The sequence below is a fragment of the Cervus elaphus genome, chromosome 31, assembly GCF_910594005.1.
Source record: "Cervus elaphus chromosome 31, mCerEla1.1, whole genome shotgun sequence".
Classification (NCBI taxonomy): Eukaryota; Metazoa; Chordata; class Mammalia; order Artiodactyla; family Cervidae; genus Cervus; species Cervus elaphus.
The window spans coordinates 50,387,482-50,406,794 of record NC_057845.1 but is presented as its reverse complement, the minus strand read 5'-3'; the positions used below and the strand labels follow the sequence as shown (position 1 = coordinate 50,406,794).

At 37.4% G+C, this 19,313-nt stretch overlaps 1 protein-coding gene across 9 annotated transcripts in view; it reads right to left on the bottom strand.

Annotated features, from left to right (window-relative positions):
- Positions 1-19,313, bottom strand: part of BBX (BBX high mobility group box domain containing) — a 288,912-nt gene that overhangs the window by 265,662 nt on the left and 3,937 nt on the right. The window lies entirely within an intron of this gene.

Sequence of the window (19,313 nt, the reverse complement as noted above, 5' to 3'; positions counted from 1 at the left end):
TTACCTAAAACACTTTATTCGCAAGTCAGAATAAATAAACCAGCAGAGCAGTTATGTTAATAGACCATAACAGAAACTGGTTGGGTAAAGTTACTCAACAAACAAATCAATATAACCACTTTTCCTTCTGAATATACAGCAGGGGTTGGGGAGATTAAGGAGCCATACATTATCTTCAAGTATAATAACTATATCACATTTTGTAATGAAGTAGGATAGTTTTACAGGTATGCTTAATGAAAGGCCCAGCAAGACAACCAGTTTTCCACATCTGATCAATAATTCATACATGTTAAATTAATAAGGCATATTTAACAAAAAAAATCTTGCATTATTATTACTACAAGTTTTATGAAGGCAAATTTTTGTTATTTAGCTCAGAAGTCCAAATCTTTCTCATAATCATAACATAAAAAGAAATCTAAAAGAGGATATGAGTTTCTTGCAAAAATTATCTGTCTCATGTGAGATAAAATGAGTTTATCATATTTCCTAAAACGATTTGTCACTAAACCACTTGATAATGATTTACTTAATCATGCAGTCCTGTGTATCATGAAATCTTAAGAAATCTGGGTTTTATTTAGTCAGTAAACAATAAGCAAATGACGAGTGTTCTGACAAAGGGCTTTAAAAAACATGGTCCTTAAGCTATACACACTAACATTTCCTAAAATTATAGCAACAACAAAAAATAAAATTTAGAAACCAGTAATTTATGGCCAGGAATGACTAGAGAATGAATGTCCTCTCAGGCAGGTCTAAAAGAGCTGAGGAGTCAGAATACGGGTGGTTATTGCTCCCAGGTCTTAGAGCCAATCTTCAGGTGGCAGAGAAAGGGGTGCTAATTTAAATAAACTTCACATTATCAAATCAGTCTACTGTAAACTAGGAAGCTGGCAAGGAGGCTCTGGACAGGTGAGGGGGACCTAAAATCAAAGTAAAAAGTTAAGGATTGCCTGGAGGTTTCATGCAAACAAGCAACACTTCACTGTCCTTTCTCCCAAATTCTAAAGAGGGCTGGTAGGAGAGCACAGTTCAAAACCTGTTTAGAGTGTAGTAATTTACAGTCACATCACTGAGCTGAATGAACGACCCCGCACAAAGGTGGTTTCAGCTACTTAATGCATCATCACTGCCTCCTGGGCAAGACTCAAATTCAACCAGGGAAGCGCCATGGACTACAAACAGGGTAATGGATTTCCTGCTGACCATCCCACCGACTGGCATTCCTTAAATACGAATGAGAAAAGTAATGATTGCTCCTGTTAAGAAAATAATTCCACAGACCAGCATAAAGACAGTGAATGCAATATTATCTTCCCAAATGTGTAGGGGTGAAACCTCTACAATCCCGAGTCACCCAAACGACCACTCTTACGTCAGTAAACCTGCATTCTGAGACCTTCTGCTTCCAACTAAACATAAAGTACTGATCTGCTATCACCATCCTCCCACAAAAATTAAAAGCTTTTATTTCCATTTAGCTGCTACTTAGTGTTTATAAAAGTTCTTTTTTTTTTCCTTCTTTTAACTCACGTCCTCACAGAACATACTTTCCCTCATCACAGCTTGCCAATTTTTGCTACGTTAAAAATCCCATCAAGTTGCACTTGTATGAGGTGACAATTAACTTTTAATGATGGATAAAAGAGGTGGATGCTTCAAGTCATTCTGCATTCTATTACTGCACCCATCTAATAAAGGAAAGCTCCTTCATAAAGGTCACAAATTCTCCTCTTTAGTCAGAACTCCAAAAGACAGGCTAACTTTGAAAATATATTAAATCGGTTGGGCCAAGAGCTGTGTAATAGAAAATAGAGCCTTTTGTCCGTATACTGCAGAGGCAAAGCAATGCCTCCACTCCATTCCAACAGAAACAATTTCTATTATGCTTATAACTTAAAAAATAGTGATTTCATAAATAACTAGCATTTTGTATCTGAGAATTATATTTATAGTTTTCTAGACGTGATGCTTTAACATCTAATGTCTAAAGACAATCTCCTTGGATACTATTGCCTGCAGGGTTCACATGTGGTGCTCAAGCAGTGCCGTGCACAATCCTAGGGGGCGCCATTCACGTCAGAGAGCAGAGCTCTACACATTCATTATGACAACTCCTGGCCTAAAGGTGATCAAGTGTCTTGTTCTAACAAAATCAATCTATTATGACAATCTTCCAACAACTGAAACTAGAATATCTCAAGAAAGGGGTGTTTTCCAGCAGCTTTGGGGACTACCCGGCTCTTACTCTCTGAAAATTCCCATCTGGAGGATGGCAGGTGAACTCCCAGAAGCAACGCTCTCATAAGACATACCGGGCTCCCTCTCTGAACTGCAGTGCGTGCTAAATTGCTTCAGTCGTGTCCAACTCTCTGCAACCCCATGGACTGTAGTCCACCAGGCTCCTCCGTCCATGGGATTCTCCAGGCAAGAATACTGGAGTGGATTGCCATCTCCTTCTCCAGGGGACCTTTCCGACCCAAGGATTGAACGTGGGTCTCCTGCATCATAGGCAGCTTCTTTACCGTCTGAGCCACCAGGGGTTAATTTCTCCCAAAGGAAACACAGAAATACAAACCTTGAAAACATGACGGAGGGTCTTAACTCACCAAAGTTTAGTACATTTACATTTGAGAGGACTCAATCTGAGTTACCAGGTGTGTGATCACTACAGTAGTTTCTTAATAAGGCCACCATGAGGCGTCACAGTACACAAATCAGTTAAATCACTCTTCCACAATTAAAACTGTTAGGGTTTAAAAACTTCTTTCTCCTGATCAACAGCTTTATACTTTCTTGGACAGAACAAAATCTAAGAGTCCTTGAATAAGTTAAGTGGCTCTTTCGCTTATGATCAGGATGAGTGGCTATAAGGCTAGGATGGTTTTTCCTAAGACTAGACTGTAATAAACTTATGGCATTTGATAAACTGGCATACCATTTAACAATGTGTTATTGTTTTGGAAATTCTTCCTCTGTTTTCACAGGACACAGAACTACAAAGCCATGTATCTGTTAGCTACCAAAATTACGTTATACTACTAAATAAATTAGAAATCAGCAAGATAAAAAAAGCTGTCAAAGTCAGTATGTATCATGTATTACATACAGCTCTAATAACACATAATATTTTCACTCTTTAATGTTTTTAACCATTTATAAACACCCAAAAAAAAAAAAAAAAAGTCACATATTCCTGCTGTGAAAATGGTGCCATCAATGGACTAAAAATATTTTCTACATCATTCTGGAGCTAAGCAGATTTTTCTAGCACAACACCAAATCTTATGTCTTAGTTCCAGCTCTGCCACTCACATGGCCTGGGTCCCAGTTCCTTAATCTGGGTCTGTCTTTCTTCAAATTTAAAATGACGACTTATATATAAGACTCCAAGATCATCCGCAACGTCCTGTCTAGAGCCCAAATTCTGTTATTCACTTTGAATGCAAATTATTTGAATTCTGGGACTTTCTGGCAGTCTAGTGGTTAACAATCTGAGCTTCCACTGCAGGGGGCACAGGTTCAATCCCTGGTCAGGGAACTAAGACCCCACAGGTTGTGTGGCCCAGCCAAGAAAAAATACATACGTATAATATTTTTTAAAAATTCTCTGAATTCCAAATCTATTTTCTTTTTTATATTTGCACCAAAATGCTATTTTTTTTAATCAGATAGTTCACCTCTTCGAATACTATATTAATACTACCTTTTTAACATTAGAAGTTTACCATATACTTAGAATGATTTAAGAAATAAGTAACAAGCAGATGTGAATACGGTTGGTTATGTGCTCCACAAGGACAGCAGAGGTACTTTCATCCGGGGCATTACAAAGTGGTACAAAGTCTGCGCCGGCAGCAAGAGGCCGTGCAGGGCAGAGAGTGAGTAGGAGCGTGGCCTCCTCAGAATGAGCCGGGATGGAATGCCAGCTCCACCGCTTACCGGAAGAATGACCTTGGGCAACGTGCCGAGCCTCTAAGACTCAATTCCCTCATCTAAAATGGAGATGATAATTCCTCCCTCCCAGGCAGTTTCCAAGTGGAAAGAGAGGGACCGTGGGATTCAACTGCTTAAAAACTGAGGATGGGGAGGAACTCTACCTAATTATCCCCAAGACTTTTATTTTCATACCTTATTTTAAATAAAAAGCCATAGTTTAGAAAAGTTCAGTTTCTAACTCTTTCCGTCTTCAGATGTCTTCTTCAACAAATACATACTCTAGCTTGTCTTCAAATTACGCTTCAACAAACTTCCTTATCCACCAGTACTATACCATATCTCGCAGTTAGTATCAATCTTCAAAATCAAATTATGAAAATTAAATTGAAACAAAAATAATCTATAAAAATAAATATTCTAAATAAATTTCGTGTCAGGCCTTAAATCTTTAAATAAAAAAAGGTCTGGGAGACCTAATGCAATCAATCTTTCATCATTTTCCCACAGTACAACAGTTAAGTAGGCCTCTTTACTCTTTGGGAACTTTGAGATAAGATTCTAACAAATAAAACTCTCCTAAATATCACTGAATAATTGATTCTGTCATAATTTTTAGACAGAAATATCTTCTCTTGTGTAACTGGCAGCAGCACTATATTGAATTCTCTAACTAGCCTGTGAAACCTTCCTTTTCTACATAGTGCCAAGTTAAAACGCCTTTTAAACTTAAAAAGAAAAACACCTGCCACCATTTCTCTGAAAACACCAGTTGATATCACATTATAATACAGATGTGTTCTAGAAATGGGTGTAGCTTAGGTATTTAGATATCAATGCCTATTTTCCAACTATTTTTCATGATAATTTCAGAAATACGTCTCACAGGGGAAAAAAATGTCCCCAATACATAATCTAAGTCTCACTTAAGAGTCGTAATATACATTTGAAAGCACATTCTTTGTCAGTGTGTGGTCCCTAGCATTCAATTTTCCATCTTTTTTACTAACTGTAACCTCTTACAAACTGTTTTACAAACTGCAAAAACTTAAGTCAAATGGACAGTTGTTCCACAGGATCTGAAAACACTTACTTAAATACACAAATAAATTTAAATACACCGGAAATTTAAGGTCCATTCCACTGATATTTTATAGCCCACAGGGCATTCAAAATCAAAACCACCATACGGTCTGGGGCACTGCCATTCCAGGTATTTACAATCACTTATCAGGTTGAAAGTAAGAAGACGAAACCTCAGCTTAAGCAAGATAACTTCTGCTCTTCCCAGCGGGCAGTTTTCTAGAGGAATGACCGAAAGGCAGGGTTTTTGCCTGAGGGGAGCCACTGCAAGCTGACTCAGGTTCAGCCACTTGACAACTTTGAACCTGTTTCCTCATCTGCAAAAATGGAAATAATGATACCCTACTTCAGAGCATGAAGAGCAAGCAAGATGTCTGTGAAACCACAGTGTAAGCTCTAGATTGCTGTAACAAGTTTGACATTTATTACTACTGTGCCTTTAAGAGTGACAAACTCACAATGAAGAAAGATTTGACGACTTAAGGACCAAAGGATGAAAGCAAAGAAATTTTACTAGTTTAAGTCTTTACTCGGAGACGATGATACAGATGCAGGAGGGCTCTCAGAGGAAATTTTAAGATTTTTTTTTTTTATATGGACCATTTTTTGAAGTCTTTATTGAATTTGCTACAACACTGCTTATTTTTTTTTAATGCTTTGGCTTACTGTCCACAAAGCACGTGGGATCTTAGCTTCCCAACCGGGAATCGAACCCACACCCCCTGCACTGGAAGGTGAAATCTTAACCACTGGACCGCCAGGGAAGTCCCTCAGAGAACATTTTTATTCCGCTCTAGGAAGCCTGGGCAGACTAAACTGTTTCTGTAAGGGCAAAGGGGAACTGGCTGTGCTTACTACGAGACGTCAGAAATGCAAATTAGAGCACAGTAATTTATTAATTGTGCAGATGTGAAACTGCTTTAAATAAACATGCCCTAAAATGAGCCTGAACTGCAGAGGGAGTAAGGGGCACCTGTCTTGACTGTGAGTCACAGCCGAAGAAGGATGCCTTCGCCTGGCCAGCCTCCGAAGGAGAGCGCTAATGCCAGAGCTGTTTCTCAGGGGAAATCTGTTCTCCCCATCTCCGACAACGCTCAATAAAATGCACGACAGGTTTATTTTATGACCGCAAAACTAGAATTTTTACTACCTTTTAAAGAGGAAGTCTATTGAATAAGAAAATTCCAAAAATAAAGAGGGGAAATACAAACTACCTTGCTTTATTTATCTGTAAATACATTCGGTCCTAACTGAACGAGTACGCAGGAGGGTGCTCCGTGACATGACGCCAGCGTACTGATGAGGGAAGACAGTGTAGGATGACAGCATACAGGAAATAATTCTATCACAAACTCCATTTTCTTCATTGATAGTGTCGATGGCAGTATGTTAATAACGACATTGCTAATAACAAACAGCTAAACATGACTTGGCGGTGGTGGTCACCAGAGCACCTCTGTGCGGAGGCTTAAAACCATGTCTGCGGATGAGGTAATCCCAGAACCGCTGGCTTTGCTTCAATCAGGGCAGGATTCATTCACAGGCCTCTGATCTTTGCACGGAGCCATTCCTGAACGTGCAAAACCTCCTATGTTCAGGACATAGTATAAAACAGAGCAATTCAGCAAAAGTGAATCAGACCCCTACTACACCATTCTCCGCAGGGTGGGTACCACGATAAGGAAAACCCAGACCTTATTGCTTATGAGGGTCAACAGTTTTTAAGATCTGAGGTTACCGAAGCCATTCCTGAGTAATGTTTTTACTAACACTGCAACCCCTTCGCCACACTGGCTGTATTTTTTTGCCTACTGATCTACATAGACTGTTCTGCTCCAGGGGACCCTCCTGGAATTTACCTTTTCATGTCCTTCTGCGGACTCTGGCAGACCCCTCGTTATGAGCTGCACACTGTCCACACCCTTAGCCCAGTAAGCTAGCATTTTTTGAGTCCCTGCACTTTTATAGGGACAGGGGGTACAGCAACAGGCAACAATTGACTCTCTTTTTATCAGATCCTTCACGATGAGCTAGACTCTGTCCTCGTCCCTACTAACTAGCCTAATCCCACTGATCTGTTTCACAGGATCCACTGCACTCCTAACAAGTTCCAGGCGCTGATGATACAGTAGGAAGCAAAACAAAGCCCTTGGGCTTACGGAACTTACCAAAACTTGGCGTGACACTGCCCAGTTTTGACTGGTGGTGTCCAAAATCGGGTCCTTGAGACCCAAAACATGAATAAGACTTAGCCCACTGGAGTGGGTAAGAAGGAAACAGTGTAATTTTTCTTTATATTCAAAAATATATATATTTATATTAATTTTTTTATTTCTAAGCATTTAAAGTTTATCACATTATATATTAGCAGCTCAATATATATATGTTATAAATAAAGATACTGAGGGTATGCTCAAGTTCATTTACTGAAGGGGATAGCACTTAAAAATTCCAGAGACCATTGGCTTGAATGATGGCACAACTAGAAGGAACTGTTTGGCCAAGATGGGGTTAGCCTGGGCTTCCCACTAGCCTGGAAAGCATTTTGGCAAGGATGCCTAAACATTAATCTAAATAACCAAAGTTCACATCCATCCCAATCTTCCTCCCTAACTGTCTCCTAACAACCGTATATTCATCATCCCTGTGTCCCACGGACACCACAGCATCGTTACTTTCCATCCCCATCTGGTATATGTGAGTCCTTGCTATACCAGAAACATCCTGAAGCCAGGGCTACCACCATTTTATTCTGCAAGCCCCAGAATTCCTAGCCTGGCTTTACATATAATGAGTACTCAATAAATACATGCTGCATAAAATAAAGACAAATCAATATACGGAACCCAGAATTACCAACCAGATACGACAGAGGCACCAGATCTTCACCAGAGATTGCTCTGCTTTGTAATGATCAGCGCTGATTCCTTTATGCGGCTCCCCTCTGTACTTCACAGACCACCCGATGACTGCTAGGACCTGGGAATGGTAAAACTTCAAGTACCCACTGCTAACTAAAGATCAATTAGAAATACATATGAAACGCTCTGAAATTATAATTTGCAAATAGGACATATACTTAGTTTTGAAAAACTAAGGAAGTCACAGCTTTTCAAGAAAACATCTTTGATGAAGAAAAGCGCCAATCACCCTAATTACTGAGATCTCTGTATCAGACTTTATGATGAGATAGCTGTAGCTGAAAATATGTCAGGAATGATACATATGGTTACCTAAAAAGAATTCAAGAAATAAAATCCACCACTGATTTATGAAACAGTAAACTCATCACTATGTGAGTGAGACCAGATCCTCAGTTCTATAACTCTGTGTCCATTCCTCAAGACCCATTCCCAAGACCTTTCAAGCTACAGAAGACTTCAGTATGGATTTAAATTTATGCACAGGCTATATGTAGAAAATTATTAACACTTTTTAAAACCCTGGACCTTACAACAAATGTGAACATGCTGTCTGGGACAACTAAGAATGTATAGCAGCAAATGAGATAAGAATGCATACCCATATACAAAACTTAAAAGAGAAATTCATTATTACCATGAGGACTGTTAAATGAGATCTGAGTAACTATACTTCCATGATGCCAAAACAGCCCCATGATAAAACGGAAAGAAGACTCACAAAACATTTTTCTGTGTTTCTCCATTCCTCTTTGCTTCTTTAATGTAAACATCAGGGTCATTATCAACGGTGTGAGCTAACCAAGAAATATTTTCCCCAATCACTTTCTTCCTTATGATCTCGCTTATGAATGTATCCGTTATTAAAGCACCCGGGGTTGGCTGGCATCTGGAGCGCTGAGCACACAGTATTTTCAAAACAAAGTTTTAATCTAAACTGTGATGATGTCCAGAAACGACCAGTCAAAAGGGGGCCACAAATAAAACTGGGTAAAAACAAATACATCCTGAGGTGTAATAAATACAAAAGTTATGATTTTAAAATGCGATGCTGAAGACCTGATCAAGTCAAAGGGAAATCCAAAGACCAGAACCCAGATTAGTAAGCATAAAAGAGAAATTCACGTGTGCCTTACAGGTCATGGCTTACTAAGACATGAGGGACACCACGGTTGTAACAAAGGCTGAAAACATCCTGGAAAACCTGAAAACTGCTTGAGGGAAGCACTAGGCATAATTTTTAATCTATAACTTCTCATGGATAGAAAAGTACATTTTTACCTGTTTAGAGTCTCAGGTGTTTAATAACTGGGCTTGAGATCTTATTAATAAATATATTTTAACTAGTATATTCATGTAAGTAAGAAGCAGTGTTAGTCATAGCAGTTTACAGTATTTTTATTGGAATGTGTTTAAACACACAACTCAAACTTATTTTATTCACTAGACTTTTAACATGATTTAGTATAAAGTGCATGAATTCCTCAAATCGTTGTCCTTTCAGACTGTGACATTAATAGTAATAAATAAAAAAGTAAAAATAAAGGAAGCCCAAAACACTTGTGTGTTTTAGTTGCTCAGTCGGGTTCGACTCTTTGCGACCCCAGGAACTATAGCCTGCCACGCTCCTCCGTCCACAGAATTCTCCAGACAAGAATACTGGAGTGGGTAGCCATTCCTTTCTCCAGGGAATCTTTCCCACGCAGAGATCGAACCCGGGTCTCCCACATGGCAGGCAGATTCTTTACATCTGAGCCACCAGGGAAGCCCCAAAACACTTGACTGCAATATAACTTAATACAGGTTGAAAACTTTATCAAAAAAAGTCACGGGTTTTTTAAATAGACTAAAAGCCAAAAGAATGCACTAATAATTAAAGAAAAGCCAGCCAAATTACAGTTAAAAGTCTAATTTTTAAAATCCATTCCAGTGCATGGACCAAATGAGTTTATAACCCTGATGGCAGTTAGGACATATATAGTGGCACAGGAAGAAACCCTTTCTGTATTTCAATGCCAGCTCCTCTGTTGGAATTGGCTAATTTTTAAGTGGTTTTTACTTAGTACTATTTTATGCCGTATCTGTCAGAACAATTAGCACAGAATAATAAATACACTCATATCTACTGGACTTTTCCAGTCAGTAGAAGATGCTTGCTTTGAGGATAAGGGCTGTTCCATATTCATCTTTAAATCCTCCAAGTTTAAATCAGCATCAATACACTGTAGGCACCCAATACATGACGAGTGAATTAAATCGGTAAGCTTTTGCTACCTGAATCTCACCTACACTTGACCAAATTATATAACATGCAAAGTGGTCTTTGAACATGACTCAAGAAAACAAGTCAAAAAAAGGGTATCAGATGCCACAAAACTTACTCAGTTTACCAGCCTACCTGATGAGAAATATGGAAGTACTTTATTGTAGGGGGGATGAAAGACAAGAAATGGAAGCCTGACACACCCTCACCAAAGCATCATTCAGCAGAACCCAGCAAGAGCACTCTTCATAAGATTATCATCCACAGAAACTACTTTGCCAAAATAGAAAAAGATCCTATTTCTATGTTTCAGGGTTTAGGGAAAAAGAGACGTCATTTAAAAAGAACAACAAACTTTTTATTTTCTGTATCTGAATTAGACTCTAACTTTGCTGAATTTGCAAAGATAAAAGAATTTAATTTCAGATGAATAGGACTCTTAGCACCAAAAAAGCAACATGTTACTTTGTATTTTTTAAATCATTTGCTCCATGTATGTAAATGTGTAATTTATAAAATCTCTACTTATCACAGCAGAAGTAAGTTTCTTACATAAAATAAATCAAAAGTACCCAGTACTTTAAAAACTGGTTAACTTTTGACTGACCTTCTAACTCATGTTTGCTCATTAGACACTCTGCAATGTGTCTATGAAATCTGCTTATTAGTTTTTTCCATGAATACTGAATTTCTTTTCAAACCAAATTCCAGAAAACTATTTTATAACACTATGTTAAATTCCTTTTGTAAAATACATTCACTGATTAAGTATTTAAGAGTACCAGACTAAAAACATATAGACTGTTCAGCAAGAAAAACAACTTCTTATGAAGAATGAATGATGATTGCTACTGCCGTACCAAAGGAACTAACAAACAGAGAAATCAGTAATTGTTGTTATTAGACATTTCTATTACTGGATACACCACACAGAAAGAAAGTTCTCTATCAATTTATAAACTAAGTCTGAGGCCAGCTTTGTCTTTGATTGTGACTTCACAGATGAAAACTGACAACCAGCCCCAGCTCAGAGACTTTCTCATCTGCCTTTCCTAAGATTGAGAGAGACAGGACAGTGTTCCAAGCCCCATCACTTCAAAAAGATGATGATTTCTCTTTCGGGAGAGAGAAAAATTAAGAGGTAATTCTTAGCTAGAAGTAGCCTCAAACCTTTCATTTGCAACCTTTTGGAACGTGGTCCTAAGAGCAGGTACGCAGAGAACAAGCCGGGAGACGGTGGCACTGCAGACAGGCATTCTGAGCCTGGCACGGTCACGTGCTAGCGGTGTGACTTCCGACCAATGACTTAACCTGAGACTTGGTTTCCTCGTCTTTAAAACAGGTTACCTCTCACCAGAAAGCGGTTATGAAAAATAAAGTAGTAAAAATAAAACTCATACTCACAAGGATAGGCTCTCAGTCCAAATATCTTTCTCCAAAAGGTCCAGCCTCAGTGGTAGAGTTCGACTGCAAATTATCTTTCTCCCTGCCTTCCAAAGTGAAATACTATTTGGGCTACCGTTCTAAAAACTGCATTTAATTTTCCCTTAAATATACGTGAAACCGTGTAATCACGCTACCACTCTAAAACACAAAAATGACTGGATAAGGAATTTACTTCATAAAAACAACAGGTGCCTTTATTTCATGAAGCCGTGCTAAAGGCTTCTAATAACTGTTTCTAAAAGACTATGTAAGGGACTGCGTAAGTCTCAAATTCATAACTGACAACTTCGTTATATGTAGTGATGAATACTAAAAGGACTCAAAAGCTACAAATAAATCTTTAAAATCAAATAATGGTAAAAAAAAAAAAAGAAAAGAAAAGAAAAAAACAGTTCAATCCCACATTCCCATTCTCAGACATTTCTAGGCAGTATCACAGATGCACATTAGTGAATATAATAATTGGCCTAGAGAAACAGGACAGAGATAAAGGGGGTGAGGAGGGAGGAGAGAAAAGGAAGAATGGAAGGGAGAGAAAGAAAAAAATAATAACTTCAGCAGCACAAAATATAATCCAAGTCTGACAGCTGGATGCAGAGAATTATATTCTCACTTTGTCCCTCGCTCCCCCACGCTCTCTTTGCAGTCAATGAGAACTCTACACTCGGGTGAGGTTTGAGAGGCTCACCAAAAGCTGAAAAACAACTTAGCAATTTTTAATATTAAAAGATTCAGGACTGCTAATAAGACTCCCTCTGAATGACTCAATCTGTAGCTTTCCCACACCAAAGGATGCAGTCGAATCAACAAATAAGAAGACTTTCTTTAGCCATTAATAGTTTTAATCTACCAAAGGAAGATTAAGTCTTAGCATAACAGTCGCTCAGACACAGCTACTACTTTATTCCTAGAGAGTCATATAGACTCTCACTTCATACTTTTCAATTCTATAGTGCTTTTTTATAGGAAATTAGAAGTACAGATAAAAGATTCAGCATTTCACAGTTAATTATTAAAAATAAAGATACCTAGGATCTCTATAAAATACAACCCAGGAGCATTCTGAGAGGAGACCAAATTTGCAGAAAACATTTTCACTTTTACCTTTCTGACTGAAGGAAAGAAACACTCAAGTAGCAGAGTAATAAAGGAAATATAATTCCTTCAGGAAACTTCTCCTAAGAGGGGACCGTAATGAAAGTAACCTGAGTTTTGTTCACCGTTATAAGCAATGTTCAACAAGGCAGAAGTTTCCAAAGTTACGGCTGTGTGTGCTTGTTTAATAAAATAAAGACTATGACAACCAAAAAAGAATCGCAGTGTCAAAATGGATGGATGAGGTTCAGCTAGCGTGCATGTGGCTGTGCGTGTGAGCATGTCTAAGCTTTCCTGACCCAGGAGCCTTCTGCTCTCGACACAGGAGGCACAAATGATGTTAAGCTCTACCATCTTGTTTCCTTGTCTTGATAACCTCGGATGCCTTCCACATTTACATTTGAAGCCAAGGGTTTCAACAGATAGTCTGAGCTAATATATGAGGTTAACACGGCTTCCATGATCTATCCCCTTGCAATGAACTCAAAACGTTCAGATGATCAATGATCAAAATTAGCAAAAGGATTTTCATCGAGCTAAATGGGTAGGAATACCCTATATTTTCACTTTGTGAACTAAGGAAGTTAATACAGTAAGATCACAATCCCTTATATGAAACCCTTAGGTCCAAGTACGTGTCAGATTTTCTGTGGGCTTTAAAAAGATCAGATTGAGCATATTGCATATTTTATGTAACATTCATAGCTCAGTTTAGGTTAGTACCTCATAACCCACCATACTACTACTTACAGCAAAATATGTGAACATTTTAAGTGGGCTTTAAAAACTATTTTAAACAGGCCCACGACAATCTGGGTCAGGTTTTGACATCAAGTGAGTTTTGATGTCAAACTTTTGGAAAAACAAAAACAGTACTTTTTCAGAGATGTTTTTAGATATCAGGATTGCAAATGTATACCCAATACCACTCCAGATCAAGATACAATTTATTAATTTATTAGAGATGAAAAAGTATGGCAAATTAAAATTCAGCAAAGTAAGATATTCCTGGCAAATACATCCTTAAAAGCCAGGAACAGCTGGGTGGTTCAGTTGTCAGGGACTCTGCCTTCTCACTACCGAAGGCCCGAGTTCAACCACCGGTCAGGAAAATAAGATCCCAGACGCTGCAGGGTGCAGCCAAAAAATTAAAAAAAAAAAACCTAGAAAGTTAGGAAATACGAAGGTATTTCATTTTAATTTATTCAAATAAATTAAATGAACATTGAGACTACTTAAAAATAAATGTCTGTGTTACAGGCAATGAGTATCCAAGTTTGAGAACCATTAGCAGTCTTGGGTACTTCCCTTGCATTTAGCCACATGGTGCATATCCCCAGCCTTTTGATTTTCATAGTGTTCAAGATATCAGGGATGTAGGGTATTTCCCATCCATCCTCTCTCTAGTTTGTCCCTCTTTTCGATTTAAGTGCCATTTTGTGTGATATAATTTGTTACGCACTTTGGATATAACGCTCCTCAATCTTCATGCCTTGACACAAACGTGTTGTAACTGGTTGTGAAGAGTGCCCCCAAGTAATTAGTTATTAAAAATTAATGTACCACAGTTTAAAGGATTTTACAAGTATATATATGGGTGTATTCAAGATTTTCATCATAATAACATCACTCTTGCTTATTTTCTGACAGACTTTGTTGAAAGAGAAAGAAGTGGCTTTGTCACACTGTGAACTACCTATATAGTCAACTGCATAATTTATCTTTGTCTATCACCAGGGAAATCAGAGTCCCATATGAAAACATCAGTCGCATGCGTCCGGGTAGAAAGTTTGAGCAATGATGCTCTAAGACATTCCAGGATGCATCAAAGTCACCTGAGAGAAAGTCCGATGCTGTCAACTGACCATTTTGAATGGTGTCCTGTCCTGTGCTGTATCTTTTTAAAGAGGCAGGAGAATCATTCCCCAAACTTGAAGAAGCACTGTACTTAAATGTGACATGCCTCAGCTGTTTTTTTCTTTTTTTTCCCCTTCTGGTTATTCTTATTATCTCCTTCAGTAACAACTTGCTTGTCCAGCACCTCACATCCAGTTAAAAATGAACCACTGCTTCATGATACTAGAGTTGAAACCAAAAACTGAAATGCACGGCCTTGAGAAACTTCAAACTTGGTGGGAGTTGGGGTGAGATGAGAGATAACTATAAAAACATATCCTATTGAGTACCGTCTGTGGATAAGGATCATTATAGACCTTAGTGTCTTATGTAATTCTCATTCTGCTGCATGGTAAATATTAAGATGCCGTTTTGCACATATGATAATGAAAGTTTATTCTGTGTCCATATAAGCCCGAAGTCCCTCAGCTTATAAACTAGAGAGCCATCAAGAGTGACACCCGGCTGCAAAGCCTCTGCTTCCTATTCTACACCTGCTACAATGGAACATCTATGGCAGAGGATAAGGGTCCTCGGAGTATTGTAAACATGCTGACTGAAACACAGCCATAGAATCTTGAAGCTCTGGAAGAGACCTCAGTAGTCAATAGACTCTAACTCCACATCCAAGTACGTAACGTCCATTCAATCTTTATCCATCAGTCCCTTAAATAAGAATTCCTCCAAGAGTATCAGGGGACCTCACGGCTGCTTCAGAATCACCAGCAGTATTAGTTAAAATGCAGATTCCAAGGCCCTACCCCAGATACACTGAATCAGAATATGAAGATGAGGCCTGAGCATTTCTAAATTTTGTAAGCATACCAGTGTTTTCTTAATTTAAGTCATAAAATAAATTTCATGAATGAGACTCTATTTTTTTTAATAAAATAGTTTGGAACAGATTAGGTTTATAAAGATTAGACAGGAACAGAAAATTATCAGAGCGCTGCTCTTAGTACTGTCTCAGGAAACTTTTGTTCCAGGTTTAAACGCGTATTGGAATACAAAAAGTATTTCTTACCACAAATCTCAAAAACATTTGAGAAATTCAGTTGCTTTAAGCAACTTTTATCCCCATCTTATTTGTTCTCTGAAATAAGTTATTGATCGTTTATTTAATTTTTCCCTTTATAAAATATCCAAACTTGTGTCTTTTTCAGGATCTCAGTTATTTCAATCCAGGAGTTTCTGCTTTATTCCCTGATCTTTTCACCCAAGGGCTATATTTAACTACTGGTTTAATTATTTAATAAATATTTTACAATACTTTTCACTTTTCTAAGATTTCCTAAAATCCAATTCATTCTTAATTTTACTTTATATTGTATACAACCTCCTCACTATTTGAAGCTATTTTACTCTATCTAGATCCTTGAACTGATATATTTTTAACTTATTAAGTTTATACTTTGGAAGGTATGTCAGTGTTTCATGGTCTATATTTATTTATTTATTTTATTTTTTTTTTTTTTATTAGTTGGAGGCTAATTACTTCACAACATTTCAGTGGGTTTTGTCATACATTGCTATGAATCAGCCATAGAGTTACACGTATTCCCCATCCCGATCCCCCCCTCCCACCTCCCTCTCCACCCGATTCCTCTGGGTCTTCCCAGTGCACCAGGCCCGAGCACCTGTCTCATGCATCCCACCTGGGCTGGTGGGATGTTTTGAAAGAACAGCATGTATATTATCTATGGTGAAACATGGTCTATATTTAATCCCTTAAATCTTTCATTCCCTTACTCTTCCATTCTCTATTTATATATACTTTTTAGACAGAATTCTTTATTGGCTTTCGTCTTCTTTTGCATTTCTGTTGTGTAATTGGTACTTATTTCAATTCTCACCTTATCTTTTCCTTTGGAAGGAAAAAAAAAAAAAGAAAACAATCCCCATTAATACATGAGGATTTTCTGGTTATATCTTTACAGTTTTACAATGACGTCCTGGCATTTCAAGAAACTGTAATTGTCTTCTAAGGGATAATATGAACACACATGAATGTTGAGTGAAGCTAAGCCCAAAAGGTGCTCTCCTCAGGTATGACTTAAAATACAGAAATTTCTACCATCCGACACAGTGTGTTGTGACTGCCCTTGAGGTATCACAAGCTCACTGATGGAATTACAGTCACAGACTCTTCAAGATGGAAGAACATCCGCTCAACACTTAGCCTTAGTTTTTACTACCTTCAGAGCAGTGTTTCTCCAAGGATAGCCCGAGGACCGCTTGCATCCAATTTACTTGGGGCATGTAATAAAAATGAAGGGGTGAAATTACCATGTTTTTATAATTTGGATCTGTCTTCATTTCATAGTGAGAGGGAGGAAGCTGATTAAAAATACAGGAGATACCAGTCAGACCTATTTTAAAAGGTGCCCTTGGTAAGGAAATGTTAAAAACAAGGTGGACCTCAAACTACAAGTTCAAGAAAAGTGTCTTCTTCTTAAGTTAAACACCTGTTTAAGCCTAAATTTTAAAATATATGCCACACTGGTGGTGATGCGACATGCCAAATTAACTGCCTATATTTAGTAATTCATAGCATTTAAAAATACAATTTTAAACATTTCTGCACTCTTGCAACGGACTAGTAATTCCAGGGATTTCTTTTAGTATAGCAAAAACAGGCATATCAATAGTGAGGCTATTTTCAAAAACTTCTTTTAATAGGGTTGAACTGTGAAGTCTTTATCACTTCTATTAAAGACTTCTAATATTAAAGTAATTGATATTCATGGTAAGAGCCCATTCAAAATATGGCCCTTGCTTTAACCATATTCTTTATGAAATGTAGGAAAACATAAACCGTTAAGTATATTGACTGATGATTAATAATTAGAAATTACATCTGTAATTTTACTGAAAAATATGGCTTTATAAAAACTTTAGCTGATGAATTAAGACTTTCATGAGTTGTGCCACATTATTTTAAGGCCGTTGGTCCTTCTTTAACTATATACAAAAAACGTTATCAATTACATAGTTACTTACAGCACAAGCAAGCCATAATTATATGTTCATCCTCGCTTTCACTCAGAGCTATGTTTTAAACTCAATGTCTAAACGAATCTGTTTCAATGGATGAAGTATAAAGAACAAATCTATAAGGTCAAAGGTCCTACACACTTTTCAAGTTGTCCAGCAGACCTAGATATACATTAAAAGCAGAGCTACTTCACAAACTCATAAACTGGGAACTTTTTAATTTGGATATAAAAATCAAGATGGATATAAAAAAAAGAAAGTGTCAAAATTGCAAAGTTCTGTTAGTATCTAAGACCCTAGAGGAAGATTCTTCCTAAAACTGCCATAATACATCCAAAGATGCACCACTCAGAAATAACACAGATGAACCCCTCTTTCAATAAATGTGAAATGCAAATTAAGACTTCAGTTTCAGAATTTAATGGAGGTATGCAGAATAATAAAAAAGGTTTGAAAACTCTTGGCCATATAGAAGCAAAACCCTTATCTAAAATCTTATCTTGAAAAATTAAACCTTATAAACCAAGCCAAATAACTTGTATTTCATTGTCAGTGTGACTTTTTCAAATCACTACTTCAAGTTTTATACTATAAAAACTACTCTGACTTCAAAGACCAAGACTTTGCTTGAAAATACTGTTTAATGAAGCAGTTATTTGATATCTCAAACAAATGCAAGAACTCATCAGATAGCTTTTATTCTGGAAATTACTGATTCCCAGTTTAAATTCTGAATTGTTAAAACATATTTCCATGGGGAAAGAACTAACATTAAAAGTTTGCGACAGTGAACAAAATAATGTGCCTCACATGTATAAATGTGGTGTTCTTTAGTAATCAGGAATGCATTTTGAATACTCTTGCCATATGTTCAAAAATGAAAAACTTCTCTTGCAAACAAGCTTAAAAAAAAAAAAATCAAAGAGGCTGAAATCCCATATTTCAGTGTGCACTAAATTCATCTTACAGACCCATCTCATTCTGACTGTTATGCATGTGACGTATTAGGAGGCTCTCCTAACTATCTGAAATAACAAGATAATTTACATTCCATTAAAGAAAGCTGGATACAGAGCTTCTGTTATATATCATCTAAAGTTCTCAGCAATGTCAAAGTATACTCTGCTACCATACAGAAACACTACCAGAAAAGCTTGGCCTTCAAATTCAATTTCTCTCAATACTAAGACAATCTTTTGGTGACACACAGCATCCCAGCAAGTCAGGGAACCAAACAAAATAAGGCCCCTTTTCTTTTTCGTTTATGGAAAACTGAATTCAAGTTCATTTTCATTCACAAAATATAGTCTGTCTTCAGTATGATACTATTACAAAGCACCAAAACTGATTTACATAATTTGTATGACCAGTTTTCTTAAATTGTCAGCAATGTAAGAATACCTGAGGTGTTTCTTGCAGTGGAGAAGCAAAATTACACGTTGGTTTTCTGAAGTTTGGGCTTACCATGCTGCTTTCAAATGTTAAACCCTCCGTTTTCACCTAGAGGGCTACTTCTCAAAAACAAACTTTTTAAGCACTTACTGTCCCACGTTATTTCACCAACTTTTCCAATTAGGGGCACAGATCTGAAAAAAGCACTTAGCAACAGATTTCAAAGTTGCTATTTTTCACATACACGGACGGTCAAAATATACCCAATTTCTCCAAACTTA